This window comes from Octodon degus, unplaced genomic scaffold, assembly GCF_000260255.1.
Source record: "Octodon degus isolate 3935 unplaced genomic scaffold, OctDeg1.0 scaffold00155, whole genome shotgun sequence".
NCBI classification, from domain to species: domain Eukaryota; kingdom Metazoa; phylum Chordata; class Mammalia; order Rodentia; family Octodontidae; genus Octodon; species Octodon degus.
This window is the reverse complement of record NW_004524731.1, coordinates 4,231,615-4,246,576: the sequence shown is the minus strand read 5'-3', so window position 1 is coordinate 4,246,576 and position 14,962 is coordinate 4,231,615. Positions and strand designations below refer to the sequence as shown.

General features: G+C 52.1%; 1 protein-coding gene across 1 annotated transcript in view; it reads right to left on the bottom strand.

Moving 5' to 3' along the window:
* Positions 1-14,962, bottom strand: part of Csmd1 (CUB and Sushi multiple domains 1) — a 1,642,653-nt gene that overhangs the window by 161,033 nt on the left and 1,466,658 nt on the right. The window lies entirely within an intron of this gene.

Sequence of the window (14,962 nt, the reverse complement as noted above, 5' to 3'; positions counted from 1 at the left end):
ATATATAAAACAAACAGGCCTGCGCACCAACACGTCCCTGACCAGGTACCGCAGGAGCGGGGAGGAGAGCACCCTATTTTGTATGAGGGCGCAGGGCTACTGGTGTGCATTTGGGGCAGTTACGTCTTCCATAAACCAAATTAAGCACTAAAGGCGCTTGGGCACCCGGAGGCACTGCCGCCCAGCTACTTACCACAAATCCTGTAACTCGCTCCACTTAGCTTTTACAAGGGAGACACATGGATCAGGAGATTCAGAGCACCAGGCTGAGCCAAAATGCTTAAATGTCAGCCTTACACTTGAACTTTTCCTCAGTTGTATAAAATAAATCTAACCACGCATGCATTTATTGGAGTTTCCAGCATTTGAAGTTAAAGGTCCATTTTATGTTTAAACAACGAAGACAATGATGTGTTTTTGAAGGATTCTCAGGCTGCTTAACTTAAGTGTCAGATATGTTATTAGGAAAAACATCAAATCAAACACAGGCCTCTAATACCTGGGATGACTGAAACTGGCTGTTCATTTTTAAATTGTTTTCATGAGTGTAAGAAGTGCGAGGCCTTGAGCTCCAACTGCCATGCTGGGGACGAAGCAGGGCCAGGGATCACCAAGTCAAGGAAACCAGGTTTTGTTTTAGGGTTTTTTTTTTTGTTGTTGTTGTTGTTGTTTTTTGTACCAGGAACCAAACTCAGGTCCTCAAGCTTGCCAGGCAGACCCTGTGCCAGTATCCTAGCCCCATGGAAACATTCTGAAATGATAAATTTTGAGTAAAAATCTTCATAATTCTAATAACTTTCCTTTTAATGTTCTATAACTAGATTTAGTTGGCAATCTCTGCTAGACCAAATCTAGATGTGACTAATTTTTTTTTTTGTATTACTGATTTCTCTTGGCCCACAGGGCTGAATATTTTTCCCCTGAGTTTTTCAATAAATGTGGTGACCCTATTTTTGTAGAATGCTGTTTTGTATTCAAAGGTACCACTGTGCATTTCTGTGTTGATATTTGATCACAGTAAACGTACACTTGAAGCATTTGTTGAGGAAGTTTGATGGCCTATTCTGTACACGCTAACATTTTAAAGCGCTGGTATCACTAGATGCCCATGCAAAGGGTAACAGTCGTATCAAAGCCAAATGCTAAATAATGTGATGTACTAGGTTACTATATTACTTAAAGCGTGATCAGCAAAATTTCAAGAACTGAACTCCAACCCTAAATTCCACCAAAAGAATCTGGCCCAGCGATGAAAGACTGAGCACTTCCCACGTAAGACTGAGGTCAAGGCTACGGGGGCAGGCTGGCCGCTGTGTTCAAAGTACTGCTGGAATTTCTAGCTCATGCAATAGCAATAAAATAGAACGAAAAGGCTCGTAGGTGGCGGCAGGCAGTACACTGCTCTCTGCTCACATCTGGCAGTTTTACACGTAGGAAACCTAAAAGTTCACAAAACGCAACTAAAACTGCAGATGGGGCCGCAGATGGTGGGTGGCCTGGTTACTTGTCTTGCCTCCGAGACACGACGCCAGACCCCAACAACCGAGGAAGGAGAGGTGCATTTGGGGTCACACCCTAGGAAAAGTTGTCCCTCGGCGCAGGGCTTAAAGTTAATGTAAACCAGAGCTGCAGTCAGCTATCCCTGGGCACCCGCTACGGTGATGGCCACTGAGCTCAAGTGAGAAAGGAGCAAGCGCTGTAAGGGACGCGCAGAAGCTGCGCCCTGCACACGGCTGAGGGGAAGGCGAAGGTCTCGCCAGTCGCTGAGAACAGGGAGCGGATCCCAGAGCACTAGAAAGAGAACACCAAGACGATCCTGTGCTCGCCCTGCAGGGCTGTACCACGAGCACTGGGTGAGGATCCCCGAGAGGTGTGCACAGCCACGCTCACTGAAGCACTATCCATCAGAGCCAATGGTGGGAGCAGCCCAGGTGCCCACGGGCGGGCGGGCAGGCCGATAAGGAGCAGGCCGCATGCGCACGCCATGGAGTTTTAGCCTTCAAAGGAAGGAAGCCAGCCAGGGGGACGAACAGCGAGCACAGCATGTGGGCAGTGAGGAAATAAACCAGGTATCAAGAGACAAGCGAGTATGGTTTCCCTCTTCTCAGCTGCCCTGAGCAGGAGGGTGACAGCTTTTGTTCAAATGGCCAGGGGATCAGGAGATGGAGGAAAGGGAAGGAAGGAGACGAAAAGAGAGCAAGAAGCGTGTCTCCCTGTCTGCACACACACCAGCCCCACGCAGGAAGGGCAGTGTTCAGGCGAGAAGCAGGTGTGCACTGGGAGGAGCCGGGAGCTCCCGGGGCTGGTGGTGCACCCCGTAGGCTCCGCCGACCGCGACTGGCTCCCTCGCTCTCTCCCCTCCTGCAGCACTGAGTGTCCCCCAGGAGGGCCTACAGACGCGATAAGGGTCACACAGAAGCCTCTCCTTTTCCACTGGCGTCTTCTGCTTTCCTGCGAGCACCAGGAACTGCCCTCTGCCTCCAGCTCTGCTCCAGCGCAGCCTGGAGCCAGCCACAGGGCTGAAAGCTCTGGAGGGCAGGGCCGAGGAGCCCTCTCCTCTGGAGGTCTGAGTGCCGGGCTTTCTGCCTCAGCGAGGAGAAAAGCGAACAGCACAAGCCTCACCAGGGCAGGCCGGGGCTGTGTCCCCGAGCCGGGGCCTGAAGTCAGCCTCGGGGCTGCCGCCTGGCTCCCTGGCTGGGCCACTCTGTGCGCTCCAGCCCTCCCTGGGGAGCCCCTGCCTCTCCACTCACCCCCACGGGGGGCCTTCCCCACAGGGGAGCCGGGCTTGACTTTAGAGATGCAAATGCCCTGTGCTGCACTTTGCTGAACTGTGCGAGTGCACGCTTGCCCATTTAAAGGGCGCGGGGCACGGGGTTCGCGGGGCCCAGCCGGCTGAGCCCCTCTGGCCAGCACTGGTCGTTGGTGCCGGGGCGTCCTTACCCACTGCAAGCGTTGCCCTTCCTCACGCATAGCAGGCGTCTTCTCTTTGTCATGCACTATGGTGACCTGGGCTGCTCATGGACTTGAAAGGCCGCAGCTCGGCCTATCGTACAGACCTACGTATTTCCAAGGATGTCAAGGACCTAGACGCACCCTGTCACGCAATCATAACTAACTCGTGTAGCTCATCACGGATTTCGGGAGCTCACCTCCGTAACAGTCTGTCACGAGATGCGGATCTGTCTAGTCCTGGACGGCAGGCAGAAGCGAGTTGTGGGACGCCACGTTGCCGAGTGATGGGATTTCAGCACTGGACTGCGGCAACCCAACACGGGGCACCTCACAGCTAGGAAGCCGGCATTCTCTACGCACACGAAGAGCCCCTAAGCCCAAATGATAGGCAAAGCTAAGGCTTTTGTGCCACAGGAAGCTAATTTCAGTGCAAACCCATGTGTGAAAACATACCGCTCCTCACAGACAGATTGTGATCCTTTGAAAAACACGATTATGCCGTTTCTAGTCATGCCTTTGGTTTCAAGGTATTTTTGTGTGCTTTGGAATTCATGATGTTATTCTGTCTAACACCTCCAGGATGTTAAAACTAGCAGGGCTTTGCATTCTCCAGTGGGGCCTGCAGACTGTCGTGGTGAGTAGCCAGGGAACAGAGATGAGGAGCGGGAAGGAGTCCAGGCGGGGCTGAGACCCCGCGACCCTGAGCCGGCACCATGAGAACTCCGGCCGGTCACGCTCTGAGCCTTGCTCTGCAGGTCTGAGGTCGGGGCCGAGCAGTTCTGGGCACAGAAGGACTGGGGGAGGTGGCGGTAGGACAGTCCTTCCGGAGTGCTCTGTTTCACCTGTGAAGGGCTGTCCCCTCCGTCCCATGTCCTGTAGAGCATCCCTTACCCACACTTACAAGGAGCTCAGAATGTGGACGCACTGCAGTCGGCTTACCACTGGCCGAGTGGCTCTGCATCGCTCTGCGACTCGGGCTGCCTTCCTGGAGCTCCTCGTCCTCCAGTACAGCGTCCCTTTCCAGTCCTGTGCATCCGCCCTCCTGAGTGCAGCTGCACACGGACTCCTCCCAAGGTGTCTGCCTCTCACCTCAGCGTGGAATGGCTGCCCCGTCCTCCTGTGTGATGGGCCACACCCCTCGCTGCTGGCCCCAAAGCTGCCAGTTCCAGGCAGGATGCAGGAGACAGCACACCTTGGCACAGCAGCCCTGCCTGCCCCACCCGCCTTGTGTCCCCCAGGTCCTCATGCCTCCAGCCACGCCCTCCTCCAAGCAGGTTCTGCATGTGCCTGTCACCCAGTGGCTTCCTCTACAGCATGTTTCTTACGTTACTGCTCAATCTTCGTGATCTTTGACATAAGTGAGCGTGCTAGTGCTTCGGAGCCTGGCCCTGCCTCTGAGATCTTCATACAGCTCCTCACAGGCGTTGGCTTCCAGCTTGTTGTCATCCAGATGAAGGGTCAGGTGATAATGTCTGGCTGAGGAATGGCTCCAGAGCCATCTGGAAAAGTTCCGTGACATCATCTCAAGCTTGACAGTCCACCGTAATGAAACCCACGTAACTCACTAAACAATGTGGGCAGCGTGGACACTGCCTTTAGGAACTGCTGTACTTGTTGGCGATGCCCAAGGTCCTGCACCTGCTGGGAAGGAGGGTGCAGCACTCACAGCCTTAATCCTAGCCAGAGCTCTGCCGAGCATGAGTGGGCTGATCCACCAGCCGCACACCCTTAATCCCAGCAGCATGCTCTAGCTCCAGCCGCTTCCGGCAAGCACCGCGGCCACATAAGGCTCTGGGGGGGATCTAAGTACAGCCACAGCAAGGCTGGCAATGCCACAGTCCTGGAGGGGACAGGCAGAGCCTTCCTTACCCCTTCTCTTGGGCACAAAGTCAAAGTGTGGTGAAATAATTCATGTAGCACATTCTGCTTAAATTTAGTATGTTTTTAAATTCCCCAGTGTCAGAGGCAGAAGACATTTCTGACTGACAGGCTTCATTTGCTTACACTCGACAGAAACATGAACATGGAACCCTACAGTCACCTTGCAGCACGGACGTCACGCTTTCTGGAGGACGCAGAGCTCTGTGCTGGCCAGAAGCCAGCTCTCCGCTCCTCAGAACCGTGCGGGTCCCGGAGGCAGGCAGGGCCTGGGACGGTGGTGTGCAGACCTGTGACTGATGGGGCTGGTGCGCGCGAAAGCCACTTGGTAGAAGAGAGGAATACATTCTTTGTCAAAATGCAGAGTTATAAGAAGGCCTTAGGGGAATTCTGGGGGATGAAAATACTTAATCTTATGGGTTGATTCATTCATGTTAATACGGAAGCCCACGAAGGGCCTTCGTGTGGAGTGAGGAAGAAAAGCCCTGTCGGGGGTGGCTGAGCTATGCTCTGGGGGCCTCTTCCAGGAAGGGCTGCGCCTCCTCCGTGGTGGGGAGCACGTCTCCCCATAGCACCCAGGGTGGCGGCAGGTGCCAGGCTGCCTGCCCCGCTCCCCTCGCAGGTGCCGGGGTCACACAGCACATCGAGAACCTACAGAACCACTCATGTGAGATGACGGTCTCATTAAAGCACACATTCACGACGAGCATGACTTACGACTGGTCAGAGGGCCAGTCTGGGCTGCCAGCGCGCAGGTACAGCGGCACTGTGCTGAAAGCGTTGGCCCTGCAAGCTCCAAAGGCTTAAGGCCGCTCTTGGCATTTCAGTCCTCCTTCAGATCCCTCCTTTCGAGTGCTGCTTATGAGATGAATTCACAAAGAGACTGAGGACACTTAGTCCCTGAAAACAAGCCTCAGGGAGAGGACTGGAAAAAGAACCCGTAACTGACATGACTCGACCGAGAGCGTGACCTGCGGCTCGATCCCGTGATCGCTCAGCCGCCCGCGGAGACCAGAGCAGTTCGTCCTGCCGCGCGCCAACACTGGACAAAACCCGGCAAGAGTAAGACAGATACCATTCCCGGAAGCCTCTCCTGAAGACTGGCCTCTTAAAAATGACAAGTACCTTTCAGGACGTAGAAGAAGGAGCTAATTTCTCTATATTAGTTACTATAGTTTCGTTGTTTAAAAGAGAATTATGTAAATAAATGCCACTTACTTTTTTCTTTTAGAGTAAGACTCAAAGCTAAATGTAAAGTTTAATAGCAACTGTTTTATTATAAGTGGCTAATGCGTATGTATGTTTCTCTTTAGTTTCATTGTTTTTCATTTGACTAATTTCTTTTTTTAAATATTCCTTCTTAATTTTAAACAAAATAAAAAGAAAAAAACATTAAAAATGACATAGAATTTCAAAACATGATGATGAGGGCTGGCCAGATAGCCCAGCGGATTAAAGCGCCTGCTTAGCTAGACACGGGCTGGGGCTTCGATCCCCTGGCATGCTGAGCCGGCCCTACCCCTGGGGTTTGCTCAGATTGCAACTGAGACTGGGCATGGTGGCGCGCACCTGCAGTCCCAGCACCTGGGAGGCCGAAAACAGGAGGATCTGATCTGCGTAGTGAGACCCTGTGGACCCTGTACTAAATACACAAAAAACCCAAAATGATAGGAAATCAACAATGTTCTTCTATTAAACATTGTTATCTTCGAAGTAGCTGCACAGATTACCACAGAGAGGCACACAAGAGTGGTCGGACAGCATAAACACTAACTGTCCCTTTCAGTGGACCAACAGAAATTAGTAGTACCACCATCTTGGCTCCCCTGTGCACACACACATCCCCCTTCCTTCTTTCTTTTCTCCTTTCCCTCACCCGAGTTGTTCTTTCTTTTTGTGCAGCTTATTTGCCTGTCATAATATCAATTGCACCTTTTGGATTTTATTTACTCTTTCAGGTCTTTAACCTAGGGAGACAATATGATGTTTACACGTGCAATCTGATTCATTTCACTTATAAGTATGATCTCTAAAAGGGCCAAACTTGTTCACTGGAAGAAAGACAGCCACCTGAATAACTGGAGCTAGAAAAGTGGCTTGCCACGTGCCGAAGACTAGAATCAAATCCATGTCTCTCACCATGCACTAAACTAAAGGCAAAACGGATCAAAGATCTAGACATTGAAACAGAAACAACAAATCTATTGGAAGAGAAAGTAGGTAGAAATGTTGAAGACAGGAATAGGCCGAGAGTTCATAAACCAAACCCACACTGCACAGGAAATACTTTGAGGAATCAACAACTCGGATCTCATCTTACTTCAAAAGAAATCACTAACTCCAAATACATATACACAGATGCTACAGGTGCTGAGAAGTCTAGAAAACCTTACTTGTACATCTGATTTTGTATCTTTTTAGTAAATTCTTAGATATGCATTCATGTTTTTCAATGTATCCTGACTACTAATTATATAATGAATAGAAGAAGCAATTTCATCCTGTTTTGAACTTACATATAATACTACTTTGTAAGAATAAGTTCATATCAATAACATGTAATTGTATGTATTCTATATTCATTTGATAATGATCAATAATTATCTCGCTGATTAAGGTAAATTCATGAAACTTACAAGAATGCTAAAAATGTGACAATCACCTCACTTTAAACTTACCTTACAACATTCAAATTAAACAGTGCAGGAGCGGCTATGTTTAGTTTTATCCTCATTTTCCCTCTTTTTTCATAATAACTAGAAGGAAACTTTTTCGAAAGTTTTGCTATAGTGCGAGGCTGAAAGGCTTCCTCTCGCTCCTGCTCCTCCTCTCCAGGCACCTCCCCTCCCCTCGCTCCCTGCCCCTCTCTGTCTCTGTCCCTGTCTGTCTCCCTGACTCAGGTCTGTCCGACCTCCCTCGGGCTGTCACCAGCGCAGCTGCTGACCCCGGTCTGCTCCATCCGCAACGTTGTGAGTGTCTCCCGCACCGCTGCCCGCTGGTCGGTCACAGGTCGGTGGCCTCTTTGCCCCGTGCAGGTGCGAGGTTGATGCCCTGCAGCCTGTCTGCCAGCCCCTACTCACATTGTACACGCTTATGGAAATTCTGTCCACACCACTGGGCTCCCACCCGCCGAGCGGGAGGGAGCCCTGTCCAATCCCAAGACATAGTGGCCAAATGAACCCTCTGCCCGGCCTCGTCCTCCGGCTGCCTGGCTCGTGTCCTGGCGGGCCTGGGGCCACAGCTGCGAGGCCACAGGCACCGCACACGTGATTTTCATTTAGAACAGATGCCTGAATCTGGGTGTTTCGGGGTCACTTTACACCCAGCTCATGCCCAGTCATAGACAAATTCAGTAAAGAACTGTACAGCAGCGCAACTCGCACCAGCTAGATCTCTACAGCGGCCTGTGTCCATCAGGAGACAAGGCGTGTGTGCAGAGACGGGGACTCTGGAGTGCTACCCGGCCTCAGGAAGGACACACTTGGGTCATTCGTGCGCCGAGGAAAGAATAAATAACTGAATGCTTTACAATTTTTTATTCTCTTTAAAAGAAAAGAAGATAGCAAGGAAAAAGTGATAATATAGTATGACTATGCAAGATTTCTCTTAGAAATACAAGGTCAGCTTAATATCCTAAAATTATTCTGTGTAATTCATGAAAGTAACAGAATCAAGGGAGAAATGTTATGGTTTCAAATAAATGAAAAAAACTCGATAAAAAATAAATCAGACATTTGAGCTTGAACAGTGCACGGCTTCTCTTGCAGGAGAAAACCACCACATAAAGAGCAAAATAACAACAGGAAGTGGGGCGTCGCGACAGATGGAGGGGAGCGGCGGGTGGAGATCTGGGGCGAGGGCGGGGACGCAAAGCAGAAGAAAGGAACTGAAGAGAAAACTGGAAACGGAGCTTCGTGCGATGGGCCCCCCGGGGCCAAGAGCGGAAGGGTGGGGCGAGGAGCGCGGGCAGCCGCCCCTCCGCACGGCGCGGCGGATGAACACCAATTGGTAAGTTTTTAATTAGAAGGCTCAGACTTTAAAAACGTGCTTGTTATGTGTGTGCTGCTACATAGAAAATCCAGAATACGTAGTTTCTATTGCAATTGATCTATAAATAGGGACAACTGCCAATTAGCTTGGGTAATCCCATGATAGCTGATCTGTGTTGTAAAGCATGAGCTACAGACCTGCAATACGCATCCCGGGTCACCTATCAACTTCCGCAGAGGTACAAGGAGACCGATACCGCTATGGAAAAGGTACGTGTGAGTGAGACAGACAGGCGCTGGCTGCTGGATGGACGCTCTCATTTTTAAAACCAACACGCGCGGAGCACTCTCCACCATTAACCTCAAATCATATCTTTTAGCATTCATGTAACTATCCTTGCACTAGAGCAATCAAAGAACCCTGAAACCTCAAGAGTAATTTTGAAACCCACTAGAGCAATGTTTGAAGCTTTAAATTAAAAAGTCTCTTGAACTAGAGCAATTTGGAAATCCCATGCATGGGCTGTGGGAGTCTGCAGAACGAAACCTGCTTCGCGGGGCACCGGTGTGACGAGGCTCCGCCTTGCATCCTAACTTTCTTATGCTACAAGCGATCTGTAGCTGGGAGCACCCAGGTGATCTCTACTGTAAAAGACCAGGTCCTGCGGGACACGGGATGGACACGCAGGCCTCCTCTGGGCCAGACCTCACTGGAGGACAGGTTGGGGCACAGATGTGCTCCCCTGAGTAATCGAGCTCAGCAGGGTCGTGGGGCCAGAGGGGAGGGCCCCCACCTCACCCGATCCATACCTCCTGTCTCACACCCAGGTGGCGGTGCAGTGTTGGGCTGTGGGGGTGCGGTGCTGGGCTGTGGGGGTGCAGTGCTGGACGAGGGTGTGCGGAGCTGGACTAGGGGTGTGCGGTGCTGGGCTAGGGTGTGCGGTGCTGGGCTAGGGTGTGAGGTGCTGGACTAGGGTGTGCGGTGCTGGACTAGGGGTGTGCGGTGCTAGACTAGGGTGTGCGGTGCTGTACTACAGGCGTGCGGTGCTGGACTAGGGTGTGTGGTGCTGGACTAGGGTATGTGGTACTGGACTAGGGTGTGTGATGCTGGACTAGGGTGTGTGGTGCTGGACTAGGGTGTGCGGTGCTTGGCTGTGGGGGTGCAGTGCTGGACTAGAGTGTGTGGTGCTGGACTAGGGTGTGAGGAGCTGGACTAGGGTATGTGGTGTTGGACTAGGGTGTGCGGAGCTGGACTAGGGTGTATGGTGCTGGACTAGGGTGTGTGGTGCTGGACTAGGGTGTGCGGAGCTGGACTAGGGGTATGTGGTGCTAGACTAGGGTGTGCGGAGCTGGACTAGGGGTATGCGGTGCTAGACTAGGGTGTGAGGTGCGGGACTAGCGTGTGTGGTGCTGGACTAGCGTGTGTGGTGCTGGACTAGGGTGTGAGGTGCTGGACTAGGGTGTGAGGTGCTGGACTAAGGTGTGCGGTGCTGGACTACAGGCGTGCGGTGCTGGGCTGCAGGTGTGTGGTGCTACATCACATGGTTCTGTACACAGACGACGGAGTTCCTAAAGAGGGAAGACTCTCACTGAGCATCAGCAGCACCGTCTAGTGTGGTCAAAGTAAGAGAGGAAGAGAGAAGGAGGGCTTCCTGCTGCTCTCTCATACCACATTAGTAACACTGTCCTCCCCAAGTCTGCTCTGCTGTGCCACCCTGCCTCCAGCCAGCTGACTACGGACTGCAGCCTCTACAAATGAGAGTCAAAATAAACCTCCTCCCCTAGCATCTCTATGCCAGCGTCCTCATCACAGCAATGAGGAAGTGCCTACCAGAGGTGCACAGCCCCGTCACAAGGGGATCCTGACACTGAGCCCTGCCCCACCTTGGGGGCAGGCCAGGCACAGCTCGCCTGCAGAGGACCTGACGTCAGCCCACGCTGCACTGCAGGTTGCCACAGCAACAGCAGAGCAGGGCCGCGCTCCACCCCGAGCCCCCTTCAGGCTCAGTCATGCACAGTGGCCGCCAGGGCCCAGCGCACTCCTGGTGTCCAGGTCCACGAACCTTGGTGAGACGTGAGGAAAAGCGAGAAACAGCAACCCAGCATGAGACAGAGGATGCTGAAGAGCCACGCTCAGCGCACACACAAAGAACAGGAGCGGTGGAGGGGACTTTCAAGGAGCTGTGCGAACAGAGAACAGAGTGGGAGAGCGGCTGACGTACTTGAAGGGAAGGGAGAGCTTTGCCGGTAACTACAGGAGGCCAAATGGAAAGTCTGCCGGACAAGCAGCACACCTAGTGTCGGTGCAGAAGGCGTCCCAGGCACGCTCCGCAGCAGCAGAAATACGGGATGAGCAGGAAGAAGCCGCCCATGCTCGGCATCCGAGCAAGACCAAGAGGCGAGCACAGCAGGCCCAGCCGAGGGGCTGTGAGGCAGGACCGCCCAGGCTCGCGTCCATCCCCTCGGAAGAACCAGAAAGCGAGTCGGGCAAAAGAGGCGTTTTGGGTAACAACAACCAACATTTTTGTGACGAAAAAGGTTCCAAAGCACAGATTCAAACATATCAGAGACTATACACAGCAGAATGAATAGCAAGCACACACAGGTGCACACACATGCACAAGGGTGCACACACATGCACAAGGGTGCACACATACACAGGCACACACACACACATGGGCACACACACGGGGACACACACACACAGGGGCACAGACACGCATACATATTATAGTCAATGTGACAAAAATAAAAGGTAAGGAGAAAAATCTTGAATAAGCCATGGAAAAGGGCCGGCGGAATGCATAAATGGGAAACATTTCAGGCTTGTTATTATAAATGAAGAAGTGAGAAGACAGTGAAGAGACATCCTTAAGGTACTGAAAACAGAAACAGTCAACTAAGAATTCCATACCCAGCAAAACTATCTTTCAAAAATGGAAGATGAATAATCACTTTTTCAGCAAGAAGGAACTCACTGTTAGTAGACCTTCTGTATAAGACATCTTCAGGCAGAAAAGGTTTTGACCGACTCCCTGCTCTTCCTGTCTGTGTCTGCTTGTGCTGCAGTAAGGAAACACTGCAGACCGGGCATCTGGCAATGGAGAGAGCTTCTGTCAGCTCGCAGCTCAGGAGGCTGCAAGTGGCAGACTTGGGTATGGTACTCGCTGAAGGTTTCCTCTCAGTGCCTCCCCAAGTGGAGGGCTGAAGAAAGGGCAGGTAGGAGTGAGAAGAAGACCCCATCTCTGGTGAAGAGCTTGGTCCTGTGCGGCCACGCAACCCCCACGAGGGCCACGTGCACAGCACCCTGGCGCTGGCCACTGCTCCTCCCTTCCCAGCACTGCCGCCTGCAGCTCAGGGTCCCAACACCGGACCTTGGGTTCGAGGAACTCGCCAGAACTGCAGTGAGCCCAATGCAGACAGCGGAAATGGAAGCAAGGCATAAACTTGCAGCCAGACGGAGGGCAGACGTTAGAAAGCAGGAGGGATGCTTGCAAATAGGAGGAGGAGCAGAGCGTGGGTGAGAGCGAGGAGTGAAAGACAAAAGTGAAGCAGAGCGCTCTTCACCAGAGCTGGGGTCTCCTTCTCACTGAATGCAGAGATGAAGGAGGGACAGGGCAGGGGGCAAAGAGCCACAGACTGAGACCTGTCACGTGGGGGAGCCAGCTCCCCAGGATGAGTGTGGCCCTGGAGCGCTGTAGACGTGTGCTCACGGTTTCAGAAAGAAAGTATGAAATAGTGGTTTTCTTATTTGTAGTCACTCTGTAAGATCATGATTAAGCGAAAAAAAAGCCCACGTGGTTCATGGGTAGCACCAATAAAAATAAAATGCACCAATAAGGATAAATGACAGACGTCAGAAGCAAATGGGGTAAGATTGTAACGTGACACAGGAGGAGCTGAAACACCACACAGACGAGACTCCCGCGTGAGGGAGGTGCACACGAGGCCTGAGCACCTCGGATTTTAGGAGTTGGTCGAGTGCACCCCCAGTGCAGACACACTGGTCCAGAAGCGGGCGGAGAACGTGGGGAATGGCAATCTCAGAGAGGATCTGAGAAGGTCTGACCCACAGGGAGGAGTGCAGGGAAGACCAGACGGTGGGCAGACCGACCACCAGCATGGGCCACGTGCTCAGCCTCACGCATGCCTGTCCCAGGGGCCACCAAGCCTGGACTAAGTCCAAGGACGGTCACTGCCACCTTCCCCCAGAAGCAGGAGCAGGAGCAGGCTGCGCATGTCGGGGCAGACTGGGCCCTTCCAGGACAACGCAATGTCCCCACAGCCCACACGCTTGCAACCAAAGGCTCTGACTGCTTGCTCTGATTTGTCTGGTTTCTGTTAGACTAGCCCAGCACAACTTTGGCACTGCGCTCACTCCCAACTGTCTGAACGACTGCACAGTGCAGAACAGGAGCTGAAGGCTGGAGAATGCTGGAACTGCTCCGACACCTCTGAGCTCTGACCCAGGTCCCCCGGGATCACCGGGAATCTGGAGACACAGTGCACTAAACGACCTTGGAGTCCCCTTTGCACCATTAATATTTTATAATTCGTCTCTTTCAGAGAAAGTGGCTTTGGTTTGAGAAATTTCCTGTCAGCGACCACCTGGAGTGAAGGCCTGCTGTGCAAACAAGGCCCACGAACCACCACAAGTACATGACGGCCAGCCTGCCCTGCAGAATGTGCAGTCAGCGGCGGGGGCCTGCCGCCCGGGCTGCCTGGCTGGGCCTCAGCACCGACTCACGGAGCCCGGTCTCCACACACTTCCAGCTTCTGCTGAGGCGCCCATCTTTGCTGGCAAACAAGACTTCTGCAAGCGCTCTGTTGGGGGACTGGGACTCCTTCCCTGGGTGCGGAGCCAGAGGCATCCCCAGTAATCTCCTGCCTGGCCACACCCTCGGAGTTCTTAGCTCCCCAGTGGGGCACAGGCTGAGCAGCCCGAGAGCTGCGTGCCCAGCCGACCACCTCTGAGGAGAAGGGCTGTCTGCGGGCAGGTACACAGCGGGGACAGACTCTGAGTGAGCAAGGGTAGACCTGTGTGCACAGTTGCTCCCATACTTATTTTGCAGACATATTTTAGTTAGCCTTCAGCTCAGAGGCTTGCAGATGGGCAGCATGTATTTAAGGTAGCTGTCCGAATGCATCATGGAGTAAATTACTAGAAACCCTTGGCCGGGTGCGTCGAAAGCCCATATGCCATCAGACGCTGACTTTAGTGAGGGCAATCTCAAAACAGTTCATGAGATCTATGTTGCAGGCTCTGAAGGTGAAGAGCAAGAAAATGACCTCCTCCTAACATCCGAAGGGCTGGACTCTCACAATGGTGTCAGCTTCGGAGAACAGTCGCTTGGAAAAGAAACTGACAAGTAAAATGTGGCTCCGTGCTTGGCCAAAGCAAAGACTAAGGCATGTGGGATTCCGCAGATGCAACCCACCTTCTCAAGGAAAGCCTTGATTCCTGAGCAAGGTCTGTGTCCCTGAGAAATAGGCTCGTCTCCCCTTTAGGGAACTATTTTGAGGAGGAACAAAGTGGAACGTAACTAATCACGCTGCTGGTGCTGGAAGCCACAGGAGAACTCAGTGACTGCAGACAACCCTTACAGACTAATTATTCTACCAGCGTCTCTTTCCACATAATGTAAACGTACAACCAGAAACTACAAGATAACTTTCAGTCGGAAGAGCATTTATCCATTCTAAGGCTGCTAACAACATAAATGAATATATTACCGGTATAATGGGTAAAATACATATATTTTTATCTGCAGAGGCTTACAAAGTGTGTCAATGTAGACACACCCTAGGCAGATCACACCCACGCAATCACCTTAGGCTACACCTGAAACCCGTCTATGCACGCGAGTCAGAAGGCAATTTCTTGTGAGGTCTGACAAGCCAGGGACTGAGCCAGAGTGTGCGCCAGGCCTGCAGCTTGTGACTGGCTCAGAATATTTATCATCAGCGGGGAGTCTGGCTTTTCACAGGATGCATGCTCCATGTCCTAATAGACTATTTGTCTCACTTCAAAAAGTCACTTATTAAAGCATACCTGTGTATTTGCTTCTCTCTAACTTCTTATTAAAGGAGATGCATACCAACATTAAGCATTTTTAGTGCCTGAAAGCTTGTCCTAAAATAAA